This window comes from Phodopus roborovskii, unplaced genomic scaffold (assembly GCF_943737965.1).
Source record: "Phodopus roborovskii unplaced genomic scaffold, PHOROB, whole genome shotgun sequence".
Lineage (NCBI taxonomy): Eukaryota > Metazoa > Chordata > Mammalia > Rodentia > Cricetidae > Phodopus > Phodopus roborovskii.
Window position 1 is genome coordinate 31,549,479 of NW_026126469.1, and position 14,097 is coordinate 31,563,575.

Genomic DNA, 14,097 nt, shown 5'->3' on the forward strand with positions numbered 1-14,097 from the left:
GCCAGCAGAGGGGCATCACTTTCCACTGTAGATGGGTGTGAGCAACCACAGGGTAGCTGTGAATTGAATTCATAACCTCTAGAAGAGCAGTGTATAGTCTTAACCACTAAGTTACTTCTCCAGCCCCCTTCTTGCCTTCTTAAAATTAAAATGCTCATCTCTTCTTCAAGAATTTCATATATGTATACAATGTATTTTGATCATTATCACCCTCTTACCCCTCCAATTTCTCCAAGACTCCCTACCTCCACTTCCCAAATTTATATCCTCTAGTCTTTTTCTTTATAACCCACTGAGTCTAGTTAAAGCTACCCAAATGAGCATGGGTGTTTGGTCATCCATTGGAGCACCAGCAGCCTATCAAGAGGCCACACCTCTGAAGAAAACTGATGCTCCCTCTCCCAGAAGCCACCACCTGCCAATAGCTCAGCTATGGTGAGGCCTCAAGTGCCCCTTGCCATTAACAGTGGGATATCGGTTGGCTTTATTTTGTATAGGTCTTGTACAGGCAACCACAGCTGCTCCAAGTCCCTGAGCACAGTGATCCTGTCCAGAAGTCATTATTGCAGGCTGATCACCTCTCACCTCTGGCCCTCACACTCTTTCCACCCTGGAAATGAGATGGACCCTGAGTCTTTGGGTGTATGCATGTGATATAGATGTCCCATTTATGACTGAATACTCTGTTGACATCAAGGCTCTGTACTTTGACCAGTTATGAGTTTGTTCATTAACTACCATCCACTGTCTTTATTTCTAACTATGTGCCTGTGGTTTAATTCTCTGTGGGATGTAAGAACCTGGATCCTAGTTAATAATTTCAACATGGAAGGGAGAAGGCCTCAGAGATTCCACTTCTAGATGAGGAACTACTGGTAATTGATGGCTTCGGGAAGGGGAGTCATTTTTCTTCTGGAATGTGCACACTAGACATTTTCCATGTTCATGAAAGTAGCCCTAGCTGGATTCAGTGGGTCATTAAAAATCATAAGACCATAAAGGTGAGAGGGTTACATGTTGGGGGTGTGTATGTAGGGATAGTTGGAGGGAAGTTGAGTGTGGCTATGATCAAGAAACGTTGTACATATATATGAAAAAGAGCCCAGATATTTCTGCAAGAGACCTAAGACTCACATCCATGAATATTATAGCCATACATTGGCTATCTAAGCCTTAAGTTTCGTTTACGAAGCTAGATCATATACATTGATTGGTATAATGTCTAGCAAATCTATATCTTCATAAATACCAATTCTTCACTTTTTGTTTTTTGTTTTTGTTTTTGCTTTTGTTTGTTTGTTTTTTTTTCAAGGCAGAGTTTCTCTGTGTAACAGCCCTGGCTGTCCTGGAACCAGCTCTGTAAACCAGGCTGGCCTCCAACTCAGAGATTCATCCGCCTCTGCCTCCTGAGTGCTGGGATTAAAGGCGTGTGCCACCACCATCCAGCCAGTTTGTCACCTTTCATCAGTCAAAGGCCCTTAAAGGGAACAAGTTTTGAACACATTATGTAATAACTAACGTGGGAACCACGCTTCTCATATGATTAATGGAAGATGTGGAATTGTTCTCTTGGACTTGTGTAACACTGGAACATCCAATCAGTGATAGTGTGACTCAGCCATACAGGAATTTTAGAGGGTGGAAAGTCCAGGACACATTAAGGGTCAACCTGATCATCGACCTATTTGTCTACTTGCCCTATGTGGAGAAACATAGGCAAAATGCTGGGCATCTAATAAAAGGAAGTCTAGTGAGCTTTGAATTAGGACAGAAGGCTCTGGGGACTTTGAATTTAGTGGGGGGCTGTCACACTCAGTCACATCTACTGAAATAGCGGGATTCATGTCTGAGTGACACAATATAATACATCACCATCTCCACCACAGAGAGGTCACAATCAGCAAGTAACAACCAGGTTCTTTTTTTCTTTTTCCCTGAGACAGAGTTTCTCTGTGAAACAGACCCGGCTGTCCTGGAACTCATTCTGTAGACCAGGCTGGCTTGATGCACATAGATATGCCTGCCTCTGCCTCCCTCATACTGGCATTAAAGGCATGTGCCACCACCACCTGGCATGACAATTAGGTTCTTAGTTGCTGGCCCTCTCTGCTTGTCCTCATGCAACTTACTCATAGGATTTATACATTCCTGTCAGAAAACAAACCGAAGGCTCAAAAATATCGCTTATGTCATCTCACACTGTCACCTTGAAAATAATCCGTAAAATTCACTCTGCCAGGTAATGATTCTTCGAGGCACTCAATGGCCTGAGCACTGGGTTCTGAGATGTGCCACCCTAAGTTGCCTTTCACATAGGTCTAGGTGTTTCTCACTTCCTGCCTAAAAATCTGGACACACTTCACTTCCTACTGACATAGTTGTCTGTTAGATTGCTAGGAAAATTATTTTTACTTTGCCTAGGTTGCTTTTATTTGTTTTGCTTATATATTTTCTGTTGCCCTCTAAGTTTCCAAAAAATTTTTTCACAAAATTACATTTGGGTAAGAAGTCTTCTCAGCATGCATGTTTGATAGCGATCTAATTACAGAGTTGTTATGTAAGTTCCAGTCAACTTGGAAGCTAACTCACATTTTCATATTCCTTGGTGACTGCAATTCACTCAACTTTCACCAAACAAAAGGAGTAGCTCAGAGTCCTTTTCTCTTCCTCCACCACCACAGCTGTGTAAGCAAATATCTTGTATGCAGGCTCTAAATAATAGGGTGTAATGGTTAATTTTATGTATTAACTCGAGTGAGTGGCAGTTGCCTAGATATGAGCATGAACCATTTTCTGGATATTTTTGTGAGAGGATCTTGGGATGAAATTACCTTTGAAATCACTCATATTTAACGAATGTAGACTATCCTCTATAATACAATGGACTCCATCCGATCAGAGGTTGTGAATAGGAAGGACTGATCCTCTCTGACCTAAAGGGGGTTCTGCCAGCACATAGTCTTACAAATTGCCCTGCATCCTTGGCTCCTCTCTAATCCCATATTTCCAGCACACCCTGTGCTTTTTGGCCTTGCTAGCCTCCATAATTACAGAAACCAATAAATAAACACAACCATACTCACATACATACTATCAGTTTTGTTTTTCAAGAGAATTTTAATACCCTAGCATTTTATAAGTTTCCATTAAACTTGCCAACGAATAGAAAACTATTAAAACATTGATGACATGCTCATGGGCAATTCCAAATGTATTACTTGTAGTAAAACTAACATTTGGGTTCTTTGCTTAGTCTGTTTGTCCAGCTTTTCTTTTTCTATTTATTTTTCTTTGTGGTGCTGGGGAATGGACACACATGGCTGTGCCTTGCTCACCATAGAAAAGGGTTATACCACACAGCTATGCCTTGAGCCCTGTTCTGTTGTGTGCATTGAAAAGGTACAGCAGTTGCCATAGTAACTTACAAAGCTCACAGAGGATGCCTGCACTCAGGCGCTGGGCAGTTAACAGGCAGGTGTGTGCTACAGTGAGCAGCTTCTAGTGTCCTCCACACCTGGGCAAAGTCTTAGCTTGTAGCTTCTTGGCATCTGGATGTTTTTTTTTCCACTCAGCCACTGCTTAGGGTGGTTGTTAGATCAGAAGACCAACTATAGTTTTCAGAGGATCAGTTGACCTGGAAAGTCCAAAAGAAATTGTTCCAGGAAACAACTGACCTAAGAATACAGAGACAAATTGACTTTTGGTGACAACCATCTTACTTATCTATGATTTTGGGAAGCAATCTCAGCAACTGGCTATAGCATCTACTTTAAGTGAGGCATCCCAGAGATACATTTGAGGTCATAAGAGAAAAAACAGTCCACTTTTCTCTTGAGTCAAATTTTCTGCACCATTGAGAAAGATTAATAATGTTCTCAGCAAGCATGTTAAATTGTTATTTCTTACTAAAACAAACATAAATATGTGTGGGAGCAGAGTACAAAACTTTCACCTTTTCCAAGACTTCCATAAATGAGTGGCTTCTAGTAGGTTCCTAACCACTAATGTCAGTCAGTATTATATTTGCTACTGCCCTCAGCAGGATGCCTTTGATGAAAAAAAGGTTCAAATGCATGAGCAGATGAACGAGTAAAGAAAATATGGTACAAATACACAATGGAATTTCACGTATCTGCAAAAAAAAAAAAATCATGACATTTTCAGGAAAATGGATAGAACTGGAAATCATTATGTTAAATTAAACAAACCAGACTGAAAGACAAAGAATTAGGGTTTTCTTCTATATGTAAAAACTGGATTTAAAATTTTACACGTGTGTGTGTGTGTGTGTGTGTGTGTGTGTGTGTGTGTATGTATGTCACAAAGCTGGAAAGAGGATCAGAAGAGTGTAGGAAGAAATCTTGGATGAGAAATGAAGCAGAGACGATGAGAAAGTGGAAAGGGCAACCCATTAGAGGAAGAAAGAGAACCATCTAGAGGGCAGGAGGTAGTACAAGGGATGGGGACAATGGGAACAAAGTATACGGACACATGTATGGAGATGTTGTGGCTGAAACCTGTTACCTTGTATGCTAAGATAAATAAAAATAGATAGGCTTTAGGAAGTGAAATGTATTAGAAAAAGGGGGGTAGATGCCAGCTCTGTATGACAGGACTATGCTTTGAATTAATAAATAAAAATGAATTAATTCCCTCAAAAAGGAGGCAACAAAACCCAGAGCCATGAGTCCAATGTTTTAATGACAATGTTATTTGATTTTACATCCCATCTCTCAGAAAAGGGTAAATACTTGCACTGTAGTCTTTATGTTCATTCACAAGACTGGGTGTTATGGAGAACTTCCAATTCCAGGTGCCTGTAAGGGTTTTCATAATTGTGTCTTTCAACATTTCCATGAGATAGACAAAATAATGTGTCAAAGGCTACATTGACTCTATCCCCATTTCTCCAAGCCTGTGGTTTGGACACGCTGTTGTGCTAAGTCCTAGCATATATGTTCCTTTCCTTTTAGGGTTCAAGCACAGTTAGTTGGCAGCAGATATATCAAAGGCCAAAGTGGTCCTGTCAAAATAGTGATGTACACTTGCTTTCAATGCAGTCCATACTTCCCAGACCTGCAAAGGAAACACACAAGTCAGCATCTCCGAGCAAGTGGGACATGAGCTACACTGGTTATTCTCATTACCTAACACTTGTACTTATGTGTTTATTCGAATGCTCAGATGCGTTACAGAATTTCTGGGTGACACTGTGAATCAATGTGATGGTCTTGTTGCATTACAGAATCTACTTGTTGATTACAGATCCAGTCTGTGGTTCAAGCAAGAGTGCACTTGAACATTTCCACATGGCAAAAAGAAGGCACGGTCTATCAAGCCTATCTAATCATTTCATTTGCCAAATAAACAATGTCTTGTTTTTAATTGTAAAGGATGTCAGTTGGAGAAAAGCGAGCACAGAACTAGATGTGTTATCTGGTTGGTGACTTCCATCAGCAGCTGCTAAGCAGAAGCAAAGTGATACTGGTAGGCCAGTTAAGACCTGAGACGGACCTTGTCGTGCACATCAAAGCTAGGGTTGGGGCTACATGAAAACCAGGACATTCCACTTTTTAATGTTTTTATAATGCTCTCATACCTGGTGACAGTGACAGCCTGGTACAGAAAGGAAGAAAGGAAGGAAGGAAGGAAGGAAGGAAGGAAGGAAGGAAGGAAGGAAGGAAGGAGGGAAGAAAGGCTAATAACTTGCCATAGACTTGTTTTTTTGTAGTTGTGACATTGTAAAAGGGGAATTGTGGCTAACAGGCACCCTCAGGTAATTTAACAGTTTCACTAGGCTCAGAGATTCATTGTATTCTGTCAGGAAAGTAAACATGAGATCCAGCTGCCTAATGCATGCTGATTCTTATTTATCTTGGAGTGAGAACAAATGAATAGAAAAATGAACAAAAGATAAGCAAAAGAAGGGACATCAAAGGCACAATGATGATCACAGAGAACTAGATACTACAACAACTGAGAGTAGACTAAAATCGATCCATCCATCCACCAATCAATGAGTCAATCTGTCAATCAATCCACTTTTCCACCTACCCAAGTCTTCAATAACACATTAAGACTTGACTGTGTAACAGTCATTGTGCAGATTCAAAGACTAATTACCTGGATGGGTAAGACATGGGCCTTGCTTTGGTAACTGAGTGAGGTTGGGCATATGAAACTAATAATCTGTTCACATATAAACAGCATGCAAAGGGGAAGGAGAAGGAAACACAAAGGTCCCCTTGGAATGAAGAGGATATCGGAGAGGAAAACTCAATCTTTAAGCAAAATGTGGCAGTTATCAATGAAAGCCTCTTTATGGGGGAGGGAGAGAGATCACAGCTCAGAGAAGCTTAAAAGGAAAGTGGGAAGCAAGGCTGGTGGCATCAGGGTGCCAGCCGATGCAATGCCAGTTTAAAAAGATGACAGCAAGGGCCACTTGTATCAAATACCAGTACCTCATCAGCCAGTGCAATTCCCCTCGCGTCTGGGTTGTAATCTGTGTTCCAGAAATCTTGCAAGTGAACTACTTGTCTTTTCAGGTGTAAGAACTGGTTTGCTGGGTCCTCCACCAAAAATGGGGCTCCTAATACCTCTGCAATTAGACCAAGGGCACATCACATGTCTGTGTTTCCCCTAAAACAGGCATGGCTTTGGTGTTTGAGTAACCAGGTTTCTGAGGCGGGCACTCTGGGAAAACTATGCCCTTTGTAATCTCTGTAGTGTTACCGTTATAATCCACAGGTGGATTGAAAAGTTGTGGTACATGTATGGGAACCTCAAAGCCTTGATTAAAATTCTAGCCATACTGCTTTCCTGCAGCATTTACTTAATTATTCTAAGCTCTAGTTTTATGGTAGGTATAGGGCTCTAGTAACAACACAATGGATAGAGGCTCACTGTTTTAAACTAGCCAGTCAATGTTTGTATCCTGTTACATAGAGACTTTGAAGCTAACTGGTCCTATATAAGATCCTGTCTCAAAAACTAAATAACACACACACAATCCTCAAGGAGCTAGAGAGACGGACCAGTGGTTAAGATCACTGGCTGTTCTTCCTACCCATACACATTAAAAAAAAAACAAAAACCAGCCTGTTAGAATCTTTTTTTATTATTTTTTATTGCCTTTCTTTTTGAGACTCTCCTACATATGAGTAGTGTTCACATTATTTTCATTTTCATCTCTCCTTCTGCCCACTGCAACTCCTCCTGTGCCTCCAACTTCCTCTCAAATGCATGACCTCTTCTTTTTCAATTATTATTGTTAGATGTGTACATATGCATACACACATAGTCAACCTCCTGAGCTCATCTAGCATTCCTCATATGCATGTGTTTGTTTTTTTAATTTAGAAACAATCTTATTTTACATATCAATCCCTCCATTCCCTCTCCCTCCCATCCTCCCTTGCTTCCTACTGAACCCCCGTCCCCACCCAGGTATATATGTTTATAATTGACAAGGGATTGGTTAACCTATCTGGGTTTCCTCCCTGGAAAAGATTGATTGTCTCTCAGAAGCCATGATTTGCATATGGTTCTTCATCTAGAGGTGAAGTCCTATGAGATCCCCCATTTTGAAATCTTTATGCTGTTTCAAGTATAACAAAGCTACTCAGAAATGCAACACAATGTAGTCAATGTGGAGAAAAGAATGGAACTAGTCCTTACCTCTGTAGCAACAACATAATCTCTGCCTCATTTTTGATAAAGAAATGTTTCTTACAAAATGCAATCCTAAGGAATGCTATATTAGGAGCTATCCAGTCTCATAATTAACAGGGCTAATGACCAATACTCTGGAGCCAAGTTATGGTGAGATACAGCATTCTTTCCCATAGGCTTGCTGGTTAGTTGGTGTCAAAGGTCAATGATACACAGCAGAATGAGACAGCATGTTGTCCACTTACACTGTTCTTGAAAAGCAGGGCAGAGGGCACAAACAGCTATTTCCATGGTCATTTAGGAAGAAAAGCTTAGTTCAGGAGGATGGCAGAAGAGGTTGGTTGAGATTGGAGGTATGATGTGTGGAAAAAAGAGTTTTAATGAGAATGTACAAAGCTTATGTCGGAAAACAGTGATTAGAAGTAAGTAGAAGAGTCATAACCGTTAATACTTAATTTCAGAATACTGTAGTGACAGGTGGAAGAGTAATGCTGTCATAAATGTAGCTAATCCGATTTCATGCAATCCAACTGGAATATCCATGGGAGTCTCTCCCATGACTTCCATACCCCTCTGCCTCCCCATGCTCATACGTCCTGTACTTTCCCTTCTTTCCATTCACAGGGCTGTCCTGTGTAGCTCAGAATACTGTTAAAATGATGGCATTTGATTCTTCTGTGACTAGTGCATGGCTTCTGCTGCGTTCTTTACTAACTCAATTGCTCTAAGAAAGAGTAGATGTTATGATCTCAAGCATCTCCCCAAGGGAGAGGCTGGCATGCATCGCAAGGAAATAAAGCTTCCCAACATCTGTGCACACAGCCACCAGGGAACCGGAAACTCTAGCTAGGCCTTAAGATGATTAGAACAATCACACACCTGTTTAATGTATTACTATGAAAAACAAAACAAACAAACAAAAGATCCTAGCCAGAACCAAGGCCCTAAGCTGCTCAAAAACTCCTGACCCTGAAATGGGAATAGTAAATGCTTATTGCTTTAAGCTGTTACCATTTGAGGCAATTAGCTACATCGTAGTAGATAACTACTGCAATAGGCACTTGCTAAGGTCGAGAATTATTGCTCACAAGCATGGGTCTATAGTCAAGTAAGGGTGGGGCCTAAGCACGTAACACTCAAAGGAAATATTCTCAGGGGTATGCAAATTTTATGCCCTAAGACCATCACTTCCTCCTTGTTAGTGCCTGTCCTAATAATTGCCATTGCTTGATAAGATAATCAGATGATAACTCTGGTCTGTCACCTCTGCGTGCATGCAAAGACAGGGGATAAGCCACCTGTGCCATGAGGGACTTCATAATCAGAGTTAATGGGTAACTTGGAGGAGACACACTGAGATCAGACCATCTATAGTATGTATCACTACTTACTAGGGATATTTTGTTTTATTTTATTTCACTCAATTTTTAGATGAGGTCTTACTATGTAACTATGGCTAGTCTGGAACTGGCTATATACACAAGCCTGGCCTCAAACTCCTATCAGTCCTTCTATGGCAACCTCCTCTGTATTAGAAATATAGGCATGTGTCATCTCGATCAGTTTCAAGGGTATAATTACTGCTATGGAGGCCTCACAGAAAACCTGGCATTGTCAGAAGATGTATTGGTCTCAATAGCTAGGCAAAGACAGTGGAAAACCAAGAAGTTGAAAGAAGGTGACAGGCAAGGGACTGGATACCAACTAAGACTAGGTTCAGCTCCCCATCCCCACTTTGCCAAAGTGGTGGAAAGGAATAGACATACTTAAACAGTAGACCTACTTTAGCTGTGACTCCCAACTCATCCCCTCCCAGGTTCTGGTAACCATGGTTCTCCTTACTATCTTACTTGAGTAAGTGGGCTCATTCAGGATTCATGCTTTATTTCACTTAGCAAATGTATTCATGGTCCACACGTGCTGTGAAGGGCTGGTATGCCATTCCTTCATAAGGCTGAACAACACTGTATAAACATGTCCTATCTATCTTCCCATTCATGGCTCTGCTTTGTCCGTGATGTGGAGGGTCAGAGGGAAAAAGGAGTCTAAAGACACAAGGTTGAGCCTCTTCTAATTGTCAGGTGAGTGGTAATGACAATGGAGATGGGAAGTCACCACATATTTGAGGAAACTCAGAAGGGCCCTCATTCATTCAGAGTTTGGACAAACCAGAGCTGAAGTTTCTGTTTAGTTAAGAGTTGCTCATGGGAGTGGGGTGCTCCTCAAATTTCTCATTTATTCTTCCTGAAGGAAAGGGGTTAAGTCACGATGTTACATACCCTGGGCCTTATAATCCTGTAGAAAGAGATGGTTTTTGGTTTTTTTGTTTTGTTTTGTTTTTTGTTTTTCTAAACAAGGTGAGTTACAATGCAAAGGGGACCAAATATCACCAGCGAGCAATAACATTGTTAAATAACGGTGCTTAGATGATAATTTCCAGGTAGAAGAAGAAAATGTAGTAGTTGCTCCACATAGTGTTCTTCGGATCACAAAGAAGTAAAGCGGGTATCCTAAAGCACAATTACCCTAGTACAACCTCTGAGAACAAAGGAGCTATTACATAGGCCTCAGCAGAGAAGTGTGATTTAGAATATATGTCATTGCTATTTTAAGGTTTAATAACCCTATCTTTGGAACCCTGCTCTCTTTTTCCTCATGGAAAATGTTTTACTGATACAATCCTCTCTTTCTTCTCAGGGCAAGGCACCCACCTCAGCATAACGGGCCCAACAGGCAGCCAATAAATATTAATTGATGGTGATAATACCATCACCCAGGAGCGAGAGGCAGCAAGTGTTATTTATTATCTGGCATTACAAATGGGAAAATTGACACTGGGGGATGAAATGACTCACTCAAGGTCACATCAGAAGTCAGTGGCCAGGCTGGAAATAAAATCTAAGTAATATAGTGGGGCATGCTATTACCCTCTCTGCTTGAGAAATTTCTCCTCCCATTTTCATTTTGCCTGGTCAACCTTGAAAGTTAGTGAAAGCAAGAACAGGGGCTTGAGTTTGTAGGTCTATTTAATACTGCCAGGCTCTGGAAATTAAGCCCTGAGTTTTATTGCTTTGTTGATTTTCACAAGGGTATTTTGTGTTTTTGTTTTCTGAATGTAGTTAATATCAGGCAAATTAACGCCTTCCTTAAAATCTTCATAAGCCATAAAATAATTATAACTCTTTCTAGTTCATTCTTTCCTCATACCTTATTAGTCAGAATTAGTAAGTTCTGTTGATGCTCTGCCTAAATGTTCTCAAATACCCTCCAAAGAAAATGCTAAGGGCAGAGACTTCAGGCTGAACAGTGCTTCAGTTCCCAGGCACAAGGGACCCACACTTTCCTGTTCCTGCTGGTGACAGCCATGCCTCCTTCCAGTTGTCAAGGGAGGCTGAGTTGCATACTCTCTAAGATATACTGGAACAAAGTAGAAATGGTTCCAAAGAAGTATAAAAGAGAATGAGGTGAAAATGATACACAAATGTATCAATAATGCTAAAAAATTTAAATCTCTTTAAATGTAGGAACAAAGATCAGACATTCTGTTAAGTTTATTATTTCTGTCTCTCATATTTTCCCCCTTTGCCCAAGAAGGTCTCAATTCACTGCTATGTCCCTGCTTCAGCTTTTAGTATTGGTGTTATAGCCATAAGCCACCATGTTTAGCTTTAAGTTCTTTTGTTTCTTTCTTTCTTCATCCTTTTCTCCTCCTTCTTTCTCCTCCTCCTCCTCTTCTTCTTGTTTGTTTGTTTAAGACAGGATCTCTGTGTAGCCCTGGCTATTCCAGAACTCACTCTTAGAGCCGGGTGGCCTCAAACTCAGAGATCCTCCTGCCTCTGCCTCTGCTGAGATTAAAAGTGTGACCACCACTGCCCTGCTAAATTCTTTTCTTAAAGCACAATAAGACCACTTATTTCATTCCCTTCTCACCCTTTAACTTTGGCCACCGATTCAAACATTTGCAGTCAGGGGATGGAAGACTTGTATTTAGTACAAAAATGATCTCAGAAGGGATGAAGGAACATGGCAGAAGTGAGGTGACTTGTGTTATGAAAGAAAAAGTCAAGAAGAGACAAGAAATTACAAAGAAAACAGGGGAAGAAAGCATCCTGACATGGTCACATGTGCCTCTAATCCCAGCACCAAGGCTGGAGCAGGAAGACTAATTTTCAGGTCTGCCTGGGCTAAAGAGTGAATATTTGTGAACAAATTAACAGGAGAGCCTGGCAGCCATGGTGTGTGTGTGTGTGTGTGTGTGTGTGTGTGTGTGTGTGTGTGTGTGTAATTCCAGCACTTGGGAAATGAAATCTGTGTTGGGGAAAGTATGAACTTGAGACACATGAGACCCCCATCTCAAAGGGAAAAAAAAGAATTAAAAAGAGAGAGAGAGAGAGAGAGAGAGAGAGAGAGAGAGAGAGAGAGAGAATGAAAGAATCAAAAGGAATCAAAGAGGCAAAACTGAAGAAAAAGGGAGGCAACAGATGACAGGACATAAAAGGTGGCAAGCCATGGGACAAGGGAATAGGGCCAGCGGGGGAGGACATGAAGGGTAGGAAGAAGAGAGCTGGGAAAACAGAAAGGTAGACTAAATTACAGACTGGGTTTCCAATTCTGATGTGTTAAAATACTGGACGGGATTCTTCACATCTGAACCTTTCACTGAGAAACCAGGTTTCTTGACCTGAGAACTGCTGATGTAGCCCACGATGGTCTCCAATTCACCACCATGTCCCTGCCTCGGCTTACTGAGGGTGGTCCTGTAGCCATATGTGGGCGAATTTTGCAAAGTAGTACTACCCGAGTTTGGCTGAAGTCTCTTCAGATCTCAGCACACATAAAGTGACACTCACGAGCAGGCAGACAGTCAAACTATCTAATGAATCTGGTCTTTAGCAATGACACTTTTTCCTCCAACTGAATTATTTCCGGTCACTGTTTCTTATTGTCACTATGCACATCCTTAAGAGTATTGGTCGATCTTACGTCCAAGGCCACACCTGTACTCCCAGTGTTTGGAAGGCTGAGGCAGGCAGATCTCCTGAGCTTTGTAGGGAATTCCATACCGCCCTGAGCCATATAAAGCAACACCATCTCACTCATTCTTAAACACAATTAAGCAGGTAAAATTATAATAGTAAATAGAGTATAATAGTAAATAGTAAAATAAAAGTTGCATCAGGAAATAATCAACTCTTTTCAGAATGAGAGCCTTCCAAGAGGTTTTGTCAAAGAGGAACTCCTATGGCTAGGAGGAAGGTTGGCAGAGAGGGACTAAAGTTCAGACAAGGACCTGAAAGAAAGTGTGAGCCTAAAGCCCCTTGTCAAAAACAACACAACACAAAACAAAAACCGAAGTGAAAACAGAAAATCTTTCAACACTGATTGTCATGGCTTACTAACTGGAGCGTGAGAACTAAGGGCTGTTTGGCCCAGAGACAAACCGGCTAAAGGTGTTTGATTTTCCTCCCTGTCTACAACCGGCAGACATCCTTGTACTTTATGGACAAATATGATTACAGATCAACAACATGGACCTCCAAGTTGTTTAACACGTGGGTCAACTCCAGTTGCTAAATCAAACCAGAAAGGCGTAAATGCCTAAAGGGAAAGAAATCTGGTCTATATATTTAACAAACAGCAGTGAAAACTATCTTTTAAAAGGCAAACTAGAAACAACTAAAATCATCAACCAAATACTCTTGCAGTGATAGCTTTGTTTCAGAAAGGGTTGCACCATGTAGCCCAGGTTAGCCCCTATTCATGCTCTTCCTGCCTCGGCCTTATGAGTGCTGGGATGGTAGAAAGGCACTGTCCTCCCTGTTCTGTTTAATCCTTCAAAGTCTGTCTTGCCAATTTCATACATTTATTTTCCACCCAGTCCTTTGCAGACCAGGCTGGCCACCAGCCCACTCTGTAGCCAAGGATGAACTTTGAACTTCTTTAGATCTTTTTTGTAAGTGCTGGGATTACAGGCATTACAATATCAGGTTTACATAGTGCTGGAGACTGAACCCAGGGCTCCAGGGCATGCTAGACAAACACTCCACCACTGGAGCTATAGCCCTACTCCCCATATTTTTCCTTTCTGCCTGCAGTACCCAGTATTCCCAGGAGGTCTCCCATCCAAGTACTAACCAGGCCTGCCCCTGCTTAGCTTCTGAGATCAGACAAGATTTGGTGCGTTCAGGGAGGTATGGCCATAGAACCCCCCATATTCATTCTTTATGTTTGATTTTAACAAATGCCCAGTTGAGATAGATACACACTGACTTTAGCACACTTATGAATAGTATTAGAATGAGGAACAGCCTGGAAATCAGCCTGCTGGCTGAGCCCTGTCACCTTATCACATATGGTCACACAGGCTGTTCTGTCGCTGAGGACCCAGCGGTCTAGTTCTTCTCCAGGACAAGGTCTCGACTGTGT

At 41.4% G+C, this 14,097-nt stretch overlaps 1 pseudogene; it reads right to left on the reverse strand.

The window, feature by feature from the left end:
• Positions 1-13,757: 13,757 nt before the first annotated feature.
• On the reverse strand, positions 13,758-13,876 carry LOC127227272 (uncharacterized; annotated as a pseudogene).
• Positions 13,877-14,097: the final 221 nt, after the last annotated feature.